The sequence below is a fragment of the Condylura cristata genome, unplaced genomic scaffold, assembly GCF_000260355.1.
Source record: "Condylura cristata isolate star-nosed mole 26May11 unplaced genomic scaffold, ConCri1.0 scaffold00002, whole genome shotgun sequence".
Taxonomy (NCBI): Eukaryota; Metazoa; Chordata; class Mammalia; order Eulipotyphla; family Talpidae; genus Condylura; species Condylura cristata.
This window is the reverse complement of record NW_004567103.1, coordinates 29,388,309-29,402,775: the sequence shown is the minus strand read 5'-3', so window position 1 is coordinate 29,402,775 and position 14,467 is coordinate 29,388,309. Positions and strand designations below refer to the sequence as shown.

At 38.0% G+C, this 14,467-nt stretch overlaps 1 protein-coding gene across 3 annotated transcripts in view; it reads left to right on the top strand.

Moving 5' to 3' along the window:
- The first annotated feature begins 894 nt into the window (after window positions 1-894).
- Window positions 895-14,467, top strand: part of SLC39A10 (solute carrier family 39 (zinc transporter), member 10) — a 50,610-nt gene continuing 37,037 nt past the window's right edge. Inside the window, exon 1 of one of the 3 annotated variants that reach the window (XM_004674425.1) lies at window positions 895-1,125. The gene's annotated coding sequence lies outside the window, so the exon portion shown is untranslated. Of the gene's footprint in view, window positions 1,126-1,242; window positions 1,397-12,250; window positions 12,290-14,467 lie in introns of those variants that run through there. The other 2 variants (XM_004674424.1, XM_012727763.1) reach the window with 2 other exon arrangements.

Sequence of the window (14,467 nt, the reverse complement as noted above, 5' to 3'; positions counted from 1 at the left end):
AAGATTCCTTCATGAGGGTAAATGTGCGAATAGAAGGAATATGTAGCAATATTAACAGGTTTGGATACCAACTCTCCTCCTTGTCTGTTCTGCCATTTTAAGTAAGTTACTTAACTCCTTTTGTCTCAGTTTCCCAGTTTTCTGAGATAGAATAGTAAGAACTACTTCATTTTGTTAAGGGTATGGAATGAGTATTTGTCAAAAAAAAAAAACCTTACAAAGTATGTAACATATAGTAAAGCTTGCTATTATTATTGATTTTAGTTTTATGCACTCTGCTAGACATCAATAAGGCACCACTCCATTAAGCAGATTCTGGCTAGATACAGAAATAGGCACACCAAACCGAATTCAGGCAAGCCTCACCATGGGCATTAAGTAAGTGCCAGGAAGAAGCATAATGGAGCAAAGGGAAGGTATCCAGAATCACCTTTCAAGAAAATATGCGAGGTTAATTGTTTAAAAAGTGAGGGCCTTTCAGATTGTTCCGGTATGGTGTGAATAAGGGTGAGCAAAAAATGTAGGCAGTAATCTATGGAAAGAGTTGGCTGCTTGGGGAGTTTTTACCTTTAAGCGTTAAGGAATAATCGACGAATTAAGCGGAAGTGATGGAAAACCACGGAAAGCTGCCAAAAGCCCGAGGAATCACGGGGTGATTGACCGGCTCTCAGGACACATCTTTTTCTAGTAGACTTTTAGCGGCTCACAGGAAATGTTCTTTAGAGTAAACGTGGGTGGGTGGGGGAAGGAACTATGCAAATACATTGTGCTTAACCCTAAATATTAGTTCTTTCTTATTCTAAGACACGGGAAGTTACTTTAACAAAGCAAGGGGGTAAATTAAGCCAGATGTTTAGCTCCTGTGGAGATAAACACTCAACTTGATCAATCGAGAGTCTTTGTGCTCAGAGCTTCCATTACTCTTCCACCTCCTCAGGGCCACAGCAACCGACGAGCAAAGCCTGGAGGAAAAGAGGGGGGGTAGGATGCTCCACGCATGCGTTAGAAGCCGCCCCAACTCCCCCGCGGCGTCCTTTCTTGGAACAAAACTAACGTGGAGCCACGGAGCTCCGCACTTTGCGTAGACTCGCATTTCCTATTTCTCCTACAGTCCGTGTGCAATCCGCGAGTGGCGCAGATCTCCTGCACAAGTTACGTTATTCTAAGTGAATGACTGGGTGGTGCGTGTACGCCCAGAACGTAGCACCCATAGGCGGACGGGGTGCGGCTGCGCAGGGACCTGAGTGGGTCTTCTACGCAGCTGGCGTAGAGTGGTGTCTGGTGCGCGGGCTTCCGCGACGCAGTTAGCGCAGCGGGCTTTGGTGAATACACGATTTGGTGCAGCCGGGGTTTGGTACCGAGCGGAGAGGAGATGCACACGGCACTCGAGTGTGAGGTAACTATAAAACCCCGATTTGTTTACATTCCCTCCCCCAGAACCGGCCCCATGCGCGGCGGAGACTGCGAGTCCCGGGACGGCAGGGGGGTAGAAAGGGAGACAAGATCCAGGGAGTCTGGGCTGAGTCCCTCGGGGATCTGGGCTCTGGGGTTCCCGCAGCTGCTGCAGGCGGCGGCGGCGGCGGCGGCGGCGAGCCGGAGCAGAGCGCGCGGTGGGCTGCGCGTGGGGCGCCGCGGCTCCTCGTGTGCGGTCTGGGCTGCAGCCGGGCTGGCGGCTGGACAGCCTTCTTCCCGCGCGTGAGGCTCCGAGTCTCCGGTGCTGCAGGGGAGCCGCGCGGGCCGCGGCGGGAGCGGGGGAGTGACCGCTGGGCGGGCGGCGGCGGTTAGGGGCTGCGCGCGGCGGCCTGGGGGCTGGGGACACACTGCGCCTGCAGAGGCGGGGTGACCTGCAGCCCGAGGGTGGGACCGATCCGCAGTCGGGTCTTGCAAGGGAAGAGGAGGGGGAGCCCCGTCCCCTCTCCGCCTCCCTCGGGTCTAGCCGGGGGTCTGGCGAGGAGCCCCGGGAGGGGTCCGGCCGCGCCGCGGAGCCGGCTCGGTGAGGCTAACGGACGGCGGCCGGTGCTGCTACCGCGGGAGGCCTCGTGGGGGCTTGTTTTCTCCCCGACCAACTGAAAAGCCGCGGCGGAGCGTGGTGGAGTGAACATCAGAGCTGCCGGGTCTCTGATGGGGCTGGGGCCGGGTGCGTGGGGGAGGCCGGATGGGCCGGGAGGCGGCGCGGCAGCCGGGCTTTGTTCCTGAAAGCGCCTGGGCGGAGAGCTCGGTGGGGCCGGGCCTGGGGACGAGTAGTGGAGTCAAGCCGCCGGCCCCCCGAGGTCTAGGGATGTGGTCAACTTCCTGCCTACCCCCCGCCCCCCGAATGGGGACCCCCTGGAGAACCCTGGCTGAGAAGGGGCCCGGCAGGGCGCGCGCGACGTGACGTTGAAGGAGCTTCCTGTGGCTTGTGTAAAGAACTGTTCACGTGGGGGGCCTGTCCGCATGGCTGTCCTTAGCCAGGAAGAACCATCACGGCGCGGCACCCGCAGCCCTCGTGGGAAGGGTCTTTCTCGCAGTAACCTGTTTTAAGTAATAAAGAATGAGAGCAAGCACGTTATTCACAAGAGAAAGATGGCGGGTTTTACGGTCTTTTTAAGACTTTCCCGTCTTTAACGTTCAGTATTCTTAACCTGGGACTGAGTCATATGGAGCAAAAGTAGCATGTGACGGACTCGTGTGTGATTTCTTTTTGGATTCTGCTCAAGACACAACTAATGAAAGAGTTGGAGAGTCCTAGCATGTTTTCAATTAACAAAACACGACTTTTATGTGCTGTGTTCTGTTTTATGGTAGTACTTTCTGTTCTATAACTTTTGAATACTTGATGAGTCAATTGTCCTTAGATCTTGGGGGTCGGGGTATAGATACACCACATCCCTCCATCAGTATTCCAGCCGAGGGAGAAATGCATAGTATCAGAAAGTGCCATGAAGAAAACAAAGCAATGGGTTTTTTTTAAACTTTTGTGTAATGAAGCTAAGATTGATTTTAAATGCATGAAACAGGATTACAACAAACCAATTATATTGAAACAATTATCAAAATATTAAATCTTTATGACAGAGTAACCCATGCTTTAGTAAATCATTAAATTTCAAGCATAGTAGCAGGTCTAATTTAAAACTAGCGAGATCTCTAAATGACCCTTAAAGGACTACTGGTGAAATAATCAGGTGCTGGCTATGGTTAACTTTTGCTTTCATTCAAAGCTGAAGGAGTAACCAACTTTCAGAAATTGAAGTGAACATTATTTTTCCTATTTGCATCTGCACACTTTCAATAAAGAGACCTGTAATTAAGAGCCATGTTCAACAATGATTTTTGTAGTGCTTTAAAAGAAGTTAGGGGAAAGAGCCTCTACTCTGATATGATACCAACAATCCATTGCCTGATAACCTGTAGTTCTTCCTGATACCAGTTTGTTTTCCATTAATAGCATAGATGCTAACATAGTTACTCCCTTTTTTGGACTCTTGTTCTGAAGTGCTTTGGGAAGTGTTAAGTTTAGCATCAAGTACTACTCTAGGGTTTTTTTATTTTAACTGATTTAAGTAGAATGTAAGATACAGGTATTACAGCAAGGAAAATTACACACCTGGATCCACTGCTTTTAATTGAATTTGCCTTATTCTATTTCCCCTGCCTCCAGTATTAGCCAATATTGGAAATAATTTGGGACTTTTAAGTTCCAAAACTATTTAAGGTTAACAACATTTTAAACTTGTGTAACTTGAAGTTGTTATAATCTTTTACTTGTGAATTTTTTTTTAAAGATTTATTTACTTAACAGAACTGGTGTACAAGCCAGAGATGCGGTGGGTGAGAGGATTCACCAGGGACAGAGTGGGGAGCAGAACAGGCAGATCAATGAAGTACACTGCTGAGGGGAGCAGCGGGCGGGTCAGGAGAGGTCTGCCAGCCATGTGGATCACCTCTGGGGCAGGTGGGAATCGAACTCATGCGGAATTCAGGGGAGGTCTGCCAGCCATGTGGATCTCCTCTGGGGCAGGTAGGAATCGAACTCATGCGGAGGTGGCTTAAGCTTCTTGGTGCAGTGCTTTACCCCGCTGCGCCACCAGGGAGGGCCCCTTGTGAACTTTTAAGTACATTAAAAAACGGTACCTCATAGGCTTACTGTGCCCATTAAGTGATGTAAGGAACCAAAGGACTACAGATATTTAATTCATTTTACTTACTTTGCTACATACTAGTATTTTCTTCATTAGTGGTTATAGGACCATTTTTTCCCTCTCCCCCCTCTCCTTATAACTGATTACCTCCCAGAATAAAAATTTAATGATTTATTGGACCTTTGTGGGGAATTAGTTATCCTAGTGTTATTCTGTTACTCATTTGTATAGAACTATTTCCTACTCTTGTACTTTTAAAATCACAACAGCATAGGTATGTCTTATTTTCCCTGCCAGACTAAATTCCTTGGGGAAGACATCATACTGTTTTGTCACGTAGTGCTTATGACATTATTCAATGAATGTGCAAAGCTTTGTTATCAAGCTCTTTATTCACCTTTAAAACATTGAGTGAAAACAAGTAAAATGAGCATTAACCTAGTCAAACTCTTTTAAGTAGAAATGTCAGCCTTTCTGTGCAGTTCCTATTTCATGGAACTACATGGGTTTTATGTGTTTTATACCACAGAAAGGAAACATTATCACTTGAGCATTTAAAACATTTACAGGTCAAGAGATGCAAGTTAGAACACAGTAGAAAATGGAAGAGTGTAGACAAAACAAAGCTAGCTTTTCCTCCTTTACAACAAGTCATATAACACGCTAAGTTAACTTTACAAGTGCAATTCTCAGAAAATTTACTCAAGTTCAAATTGAAAGAATGCTCTGACCCAGCAGTTTGATGCTGCCCCCTAGTGTTTGATTCCCCTTGAAGTTTTCTTGAGCTTAGTTCACCCTTCACTTTTTCCTATAACAGGAATCATTTAAATTAAAATATGGTAGTACTTTATAGTCTACACTGAGATTCCCCCAAATAGTTAATGTTGATAATAAGATGAACACTTTTTGAATTAACTTTGATTGCTTTTATCTCCTTGATTTTCCAATTTGGGGATGAGTTTAGGATGGAAAAAGTATAATGCCAAGTTTAGGGTGGCCAAGTTTAGGTAGGTGTAAGAATATATATATGGGATTTCTCAACAGGAAAAATTCAAAGATTTGTCTCTGAAGTTAGCTTTGTATATGAATAATAGTTTTATTCATTTAACTTTATCTCTTTGTATTGGAGTGATACTAAAATATGCTTTTTCATAGAACCATGTGACTTTATATTGCTCAATTGCAGTAAAAATAAAATTTGAAAATGTTAAAACCCATGGTGACCTTTCTTAAAATTTGAAGTTTATTTTGAACTATAACTTTTATAGAATGAATTTTGAAAAATATAGAAAGTTTGAAGGGACCTTTAATAACTAGATTTTCAAATCATTTATGGTAAATTCTAAGATTTCAAGTAATACACTTTTTTCCCCTTTGTCTTTTTATTTATGAGTGTGTGTGTATCTGTAACATGAGTTCTGTGAGTGGGCTTTTCCAGAACCCACAAAATGACAAGTTTTTCCAAAATAAGCAAATATTTTATCAATAAAAATTTACCATATAGTAAGTATGTTTAAAAGTATGTTTAGTAGGTGTGAATAAATTTACAGCTGAACTTGTAAAGTTATAAATAACAGTAGCATTGTTGAAATTATTTTCACTGACTTAAAAGACCACACACTGTTCAGACATCTTAGTATACCATCATTATCATTACATTATTCATAATACATTGTGAAATTCTATTTTTCTAGTTTCAAAACAAAGTTTTTGTTAGGTGCTAAAGAATCAGATATTTAATAAATTTTAATATTTCACTGTTAAGTGTTAGAATAGGGTGGTGTTGGTGACAGGTTTGTATAAATCTACAATTTTATCATGTAATTAAATTATTTTAATGAAGAATTGGTGGAAGATGACTTTACAGTTGCCTGATTTTATAATTTATAAATGAATTTTATAATCTTGTTATTTTAGTGGAAAAGCTAATCAAATAATAGTTGTCCTTGTAGTAACATTTCCAACTGTCATATTTATTCTTAACTGGTACCCTAATTTGGGGGACCACCCATTTCATTCCAAAAAGAGAATTGGGGGGATTAAAGTAAATCAGAATGTGATAGGAAGTATCTTTATATTATTATTTTTTTTTTTAAAGATTTATTTATTCATACAGAACTGGGGTACAGGCCAGAGGCTCAGGGGCGGTGAGAGGCTTCACCAGAGACAGAGTGGGGAGCAGAGTAGGCCGATTGACGAAGTACACTGCTGAGGGGAGCAGCGGGCGGGTCAGGAGAGGTCTGGCTCGCCATGTGGTCTCCTCCGGGGCAGGCGGCAGGCGGGAATCGAACTCATGCGGAAGTGGCTTCAGATTCTCAGTGCTGTGCTTTAACCCGCTGCGCCACCAGGGAGGGCCTCTTTATATTATTGATGAAATTATATATTTGATGGGACCAGTATTAATAAGAATTACTGTGAACTGAGAATAATTTTTAATCCTCAGGTTATTATCAGAGACATGCTATGTCACTTTAGTTTTTAGGTTTATTTTCATTAATATAGGAAGTAGAAAATCTGAATTGTTTTCAGGTTTAGTAACTAGATCACAGAGCTATAGATTTCAGACCTGTTCATTTTTTTATCTGCAAATAAACCATTTTAGGTATACATACCCTCACCCTGAACTTTTTTTCTGAATCTGCTATATAATTCTTATTTTTGAGTTTTAAATACTGGGTTCTCCTACATTTCTTTGCTGAATTGTTAATTTCTAGGGTCACCATATTATTGCCCATGCTTGCTTTTGTAAATTGAGTATTACTGGAATACAATCTCCTGGTTTGTTTGTTTCTTTTTTCATACCAGTATAACTGACTAGTTGCTATAGAGAGTTGTACTTCTCACAGAAGCTAAAATGCTATCTGACACTTCTATGTTGGCTAGTCCCTGAGGCAGTTCTTAATGTTATATTTTAAGTAGTCCAATTAAATACTAAAGAACCTTTTTATTTCTTCATTTCCATTTTCCAGCTGTAGAGGAATGCTACCTTTATTATGCTTGCAATTAGAATGTAAATCCTTGGCCTTCAATCTTGCGCTACCACCTTACTCTGCACACAATTTCTACTTTTTATGTAATATCTCTCACAGTTTACTTTCTCAAATTTAAAAGGTGATTGTGCATTCCTTATAACTATCAGAACAGAACAGGTTTCATACTTATTTTCCTGCCTCTTTCCTGCACCTGTCCCTTTCACTGTTTCCTATTTTCTTGTTATGATTGCCTGTGAACAGTGTTTGGTGAAATGCCTCTAAGGGCATCTCTGCTCAAGAGGAATCATTTATTTATGTAAAAATGTATACTTTGCCATGTTGCCTAGGGTGAACTCTTGGTGAAGGGAGCTTATGGAAAGATTGATTTATATACCTTATTAAGATAAATAGAATAATATGTAATTTATTACTGAATTATAAAACTGAGCTCAGTAAAGCAGTGTATTAGAAGCAAATCTCTAATATATTTACTTATTGCATAATTAAATATATATATAGTTCCTTATTACAAAACAAAATAGAACAATCACCTACTATATGTGCATGTTTATATATTACACAGCAGTGAGATCATGCTTACTCTTTGGGCCTTTTTAAATATAGCATTCCAGCTGATTTCATAACTTATTAATGTTTAAAACATACGTTTAAAGGTTTTTGTCTACATTAGGCTATTTTTTTTTTAAGTATAAAGTTTAAAGGAAATAATCATACTAATTTTTAAAAACAATATAATAGTTTATTTGTACATCATTTTGTGCATTTTTTTAAATCTCAATTGTAATCCCCGTGTGTTTCCCATCACCGAGTCACCCGTGTGTCATCACCATAGTCCAGTGCACTTCCCTCCCTCCATCGTTTTTGATCCCATTCCCCACTTAAGCCCCATAAAATATCTCTGGTATATGGCTGTTCATTATTCTTATTATTTTCTCGCCTGGTCCATTATGCTCCTGCTATGAGCGAAACCATCTGGGGTATTTTTCTTTTCTTTCTGGCTTATCTCACAAGCAATCATACTAATTTTTAAAAAGTGAAGGAGTAAATCAGAAACACTAAAATCACAGAAAGACTAAGGGAAGAATCCTTTAAATTTCATGATACATACATAGTACATAATATAGTTTATTATTTATAAAATAAATGTTAAGCTTCTATAAGATTTTTGCTTCAGAGTTCTAAAAATGTTTTGTTGAGGCTAAAATACAAACTTTTTTTAACTTAGCATAAATATGTAAGACAATTGTTTGAACAATGGCTTTTATTTTTCCTGAAAGAGAAATGGACTTTTTTAAGGATTTATTTATGCTTTTTATTTATACCCACAAGAACTGGAGTATTGGCCAGAGGTGCCGGGTGAAGTGTGCTAGGGTGTGTGAGAGGATCACCAGAGTTGGGAGCAGAACAGGCAGAGGGGAGCAGAGGGTGGGTCAGGAGAGGTCTGCTGTGCCATGTGTGCTCTTAAAGATCTTACGGAATCTGACATGAAAACATGTGTTCTGAAACAGGAACTAGTACCATCAAAATAAAAAGACACTGGACAGAATTGAAGTCTTTCTTGCAGAATGTATGACCAAGTTACATTACATTAAAGCTTGTATATGTGGATAAAAATGGGACACCAAGAACAATTTGAAAAGTGTTCATTAAAACCAGACAAGGTCTTTTTACTATTCCTAAAGTGACACTGAACAAGTAAGAATTCTGTGTTCATACTGTTGGTGGCAGTGTAACCAAATTTGATTGATCTAAAACCCTTTTTAGAAGTATGTACCAAGATCTGAAAAGTGTTAGAATTTTTCTAGTTTATGCCCACTGGAGACTATCCAAGCAAGTAACCAGATAACACCATTTGAAATTAAAATGATTGCATATTTTGATTAAAAGTCTACAAATCCTTGTGAAAATCTTGAAAATAGTGTTCTTACACAAGTGATGTGAGAATTTGTTAACAAAAACATTTATAATTGTTAATTTTTTTTCTATTTTCAGTCAGTTTTATATATGAATATATTTTGAAGAACTAAATAATTTTGTGAAATTTTTAAGGAAAAGAAATTAGTTGAGTTCATATTTTTCTGCCACAATTCCTTGACAAGGAATTGGTTTAGTTCCTTCAGTTGATTACTTTGCTGTTCACTGCCATGTCTTCAAATAATGTTCATTACTTCTGGTGATTTTCAACTTTATATGTTTAATGAAAGATACGGATTTTCTCTCCCCACCCCTTTCTTTCCACATGTAATTTTGGTTTAGAGCAGTGTTTGCTCTTGGAACTTTGTGACTTGTAAACACTTAACCATTGAGCTACTGCTTTTCCTTTCACATAGGATTTTTTTCATCTAGCATCAATAATTTTTCCCTTTTTTAAAATCTCAAAAGCTGCCACAACTCTCTTTAAAGAAAGGTAGCATACCTAGGAAGACTTTATTCATAAAAGTGTTAATTAGTTTTCTTGTATTTTAGACATTGTTAAAGTGATAATATAGATAATATTGATGCTTAATCATGCTTAATCATTGGTAGTTTGCTAGTAAAAGTTAATTGCTTTGACATGTGATTTACACTTTTGTATGATTCTGCTAAATGCTTGAATTAAATCATTTCACTTGATTCAACAGATAAGAGGATCATGATAGCTTAAAATAATTATAAGGACAGCTAAATCTCCACTTAGGTGGCAGTATTGGGAGTGCACTGAATGAGAGATTACTTGGGCTGTCTAGGGGTATAGCCCCGTCCAAGGCCTCTGCTTTTATTGGAATTAGATACAAATGTGTAGCAAGTAAGTAGGGAGTGTATATGCCTAGGGCATGTAAACTAGGGTGGGGTGATCATGACCTATCTCCTGGGGGCTCCATTATTCCTGCCAGTCTAAGCATATTATCTCGTTGTAATATCTCCCTGCTGTTTTCAGCAGATACTGGTTTCCCAGTAAGCTCCTCATACCAGGATTTTTGCCCTTAGGAGAGGCCCCTGCATGACTCTACACCTAGGTGACAAGCAGGAACTCTGGGCATCAAGAACAATATCCCAAAGAAGAGGACCAGGGATCCCACAGATAAAATTAATCAGACAAAATTTTCCCTGTTGGGGAAGAAGTAGCCTGTGCTGTTTTAGAGGCATCAAAAAATGTTAATGTTACTAAGAATATCCTGGGATGTGAATTTTCTTTTTTTACCTTCTGACCTCATGGAAAGGTTCAGTTTAGATGGTAGTACTTATTAATAACAGACTGGTTCAAAATTAGGGATGTTTAATGGTGACAAGATCCTGAAAACTTAGAATAAGGGTAACTACCACTGGTAATGAATTGAAGAACCCAGCTCTGCAGGTTGAAGGTAGAGAAGGTAGAGGCATGTGTATCTAAGTTAGGTTCTAAGGTTAGCACTCTTGAAGTCCTCTTTCATAGAGTCTATTCTGTAGGCTTATAAGCACTTTAAGTTCAAAGAGGTTGAAGACTATTAACTGAAATAGTGACTAAATGAGATGTTCTTTCTATTCACAAACAACAGAATAGACCTAGGAATATCAAAGTTGTCTTCTTCAGTATGATTCGGGGCTCCCTGGAATGAAAGCTTACAAAGCAAAAACTTTAGATAGCTATTTGAACATTTCATGAGAACATACAGGTTTGTACATGAATGTTTACAGCATGTCCTCAAATAATGTTTCATTTAAAATTATTGATGAGATAAATAACATCTGACCATATTTTGTATGAGTTCTCATGTTCTCTCTAGCTTTTTCCTGTTAGTCCCCCAACCCCCACTCCAACAATACATATGTTAGGACTAATGGGTATGTCTAAATTTTCCCAGTGTGAGTGAGTCTATGTATGTGAGTGTGCCCTTTGATGGAATGGTGTCCTGTCCAGGGTTGATTTCCACCTCCCACCTGAACTGTCTGGGCAAGATCTGGTACCTAAGTACCCTGAATTAAAATAAGCAGGTTGGATAATGAATGAATAAATACAAATGGTTGTTTAATATTGGAAGCATTTTGGGTCTAAATTGAGAAATTTATGCCATAAACACCACTTTTTAAAAAAAGTAATGCATACAAGAACTGTGGTACAAGCCAGAGAACAGGGGGTGAGAGGATTCACCAGAGACAGAGCAGGAGCAGAACAGGCAGATAGACTGAACCACATTGCTGAGAACAGCAGGCAGGACAGGAGAGGTCTGTTACACCATATGGGTCACCTTCTTGGTGGGTTATTGAACTCATGTTGCAATAGCTGGGAAGAACTTCATAGGGCTGCACTTGAACCCCTTGCACCACCAGGGAGGGCTTGCCATAGACACTTAATGCTCATTTATACCAATTATCCTATAGGAAAATTTGATTTACTTTGTGGTGGTTTCCAAGAAACTATTGATCGCATTGAGGATTTATTGGACTTAATGTGTTGCTTGATTTGATGCATTAAGTCAAAACTCAGATGTTTATATTCTTTTTTTAAAATAAAATTTAGTGAGCAGGAGTATATCTAAGATCAATTAATATGCATATACAAGTTTTATATTAATCTGAGTGGAAATACTAGAGATTGAAGTGTGCTTATTTTGGGGGGGGGGGAAGTGCTACACTAGAGTTGCAAACTGAGGCTATCGCATAAATAGATTAAATACCTGAGAAGTGGGACAATGAGAAAGGAAACCTGGAAGCTGTATGAAGATTTTTGAGTTCCTGCTGAGAATTCATTATTGAGATAACGGTATGCCTTGAAAGACTGCGTACTGTCAATGAAACTGGCATGTTGTGATGGTTCTAACTTCTCAAGTACTAATGAATGGAGTGCCTCATGAAATCTAGAGTTGATTTTGGATGTACCAATGCTGTACATGTTCTTGGATTATTATTGATAGTATTCTTTGAAAGGAGTCAAAATAAAGGACTTTTCCTCCTGGCTCTATACTTTTTGAAAATTAAGTGAAAGATATGTAATACCACATCTAATAGTGGTTATATCTTTAGTTAATATATTTAATTACTTTACAAAACAGTTCATATACATTTGTTAAATTGATGGGTGTTGGTCCTTTTTCACCTGTTTTGCAGAGAGGAAACAGTGACAGTGCTGGGTTGAATTAGACATTGTGACTCCTATATTATGTACAAAAGCTGCAGTCAGTGGATTTCTTAGAAATTGGATCCAAAAATGAGTCCCAGGTATATACTATTAACAACTTGAACTTATATAACATTAAAGTGTCAGAGTAGAAAGATATTTAATTAAACTTTACCATTTTAAAAGAAGACATGCTATTTTATTTGGTTCTCATAATTACTGTGAAATAGAGCAGACTTTAATGTCCCCACTGTATAAGAGGTAATAAGATCTAATTAAGTAACTTGACATAGCTAGTGGAGTGACAGAACTGGGTCTTTTAGATCTTTGACTCCTACTGTTTCTTCTATATGCAACTTCATTTCTTCTCACCTATTTTCTTGTGTACTGTTACCAGATTATAGAGAGAACTAAATTTGTTTCTGAGTGTCTATATTGTCAATATTGATGGATGGAAGATCCAACCTTTCAGTGATAGTAATACTGGTGTGTTTAACTCAGAGTATACATAAAACTGACTTCTATCATTATTTATAGAAGTTCTGTAATAAAACCTTCTTAAAAATGAAGTCCTTGGAAATGGAATACTCTGTACACTTGTTAAGTAGATTTTTATATAAGTTTACTTAAAATTTTTTGTATTTATATAGTCTAAGTTGAGGTTTTTATTGATCTCTTTGGTTTCCCCCTCACTGACTTGCTAATATACTAATACAGAATATTGTATTGGCTCTTTTAAAACCTTGGTAAGCAACTTATAATACTTTTTGTATGATTATTAATTTGCATATGTATTGTGAGAGGGCATGACAGATAAATATTTTGCTTATTGTCTTCATTTTTCTTTAAAATGCACACACACACCAAGTAAAAAATCTTTAAAACGAGAATAGTTGAATAGATTACACCAGGATATACCAAGTTACTTGGTGTCTCTACTAACAGGAACATAGTATTGGAAATGGAGGTTTTTTTTTTTATTCCTATATCAAGCAATCATCTTAAACAGTGTAGTGATAGTCTTACTTTTTTATATTGACAGGAGACATTTTCTTTGCCCTTTAAAAAAGATTTTTAGTGTAATATACTAGATGGGTTGCTTTAATAATTCAAGTGTCCTTGTTCAAGATATACAATACACTGGTGTAGTAAAAAGAGCCCCCTGGCTTCCAAATTAGGGGACTACCATAAACTCTGAAATGTCACTTTAATCATATCGTATACTTTCTCTGGGTCTTTGATTTCTGTGTATAAAATTAGGTATTTAGCTAGACATACTAAAGTATCTTTTCATCTTAAACTTTTGACAGTTCTATCAGTTCATTTGTGTGAAATAAAAGATGATTTTCTTTAGGCAAATAAAAACAATTTGTAATGTTAGTAATTAGTGTACATTCTTATTTTCTATTGATACACATTTACTTTTGTAACATGACATTTGAGATAGGAAAAATTATCATAGAAATTCTCTAAATGTTTATAAACCTCTATAGTAAAACTTAATGTAGAGATTATCAACCCTGATAATTCATTTATGGATTAAATAAACGTATATTGTAAGTGTGAATTTTATAAAACAAGATCCTTTTGTTACTAGTGATGATTTTCATTTCTGATTAAAGTAGATTTTCTATCACAGTATTTTTAAAAGTCAAGCAAAAGTGATGAAATTAGAATATGTCTGCACTTAATTTGTATGATTTCTTGTGCAAAGTTAAAGAAGTAAATTCATCTTTGGAAATGATTAAGTGTGGAATCTATTTCTAGAAGCTGCATAACACTGATTTTACTTATTTTAATTTTAAAACTAACTGAAAGTCAAGATGTATTATTTATGTAGATACTAAAATTTAAGTTTTGGTTGACATATAACAAACTTACAGAAAAGTTCCCAAATATTAAATGTAGACCCCAGTGATTTTCATGAAATGAAAACATACCCTTGTAATCAGCACCCAAGAAAAGACAGAACTTTAACAGAACACTAGAATTCCCCTCATGATTTCTCCTGTTCATTTCTTATACCAAAGTATAACCACTATCCTTATTCTTTAGTTCTGATATTGTTAAATGCACAAAAATATTAGTGGATTTCAGTTTTCCCTTACATTACAGCAAAATATTTGCACCAGAAATGGTATAATTAACACAGTAATTAAATTACTTAATTGTAAGTCAGCCCCACCCTAATGCAGAAGTTATATAATGTACAGTAATAGAATACTTAGTTTTTACTGTTTTGCCTTTGGTTTCAGGAGTTTTTTTTTTTTTTTTTTTTT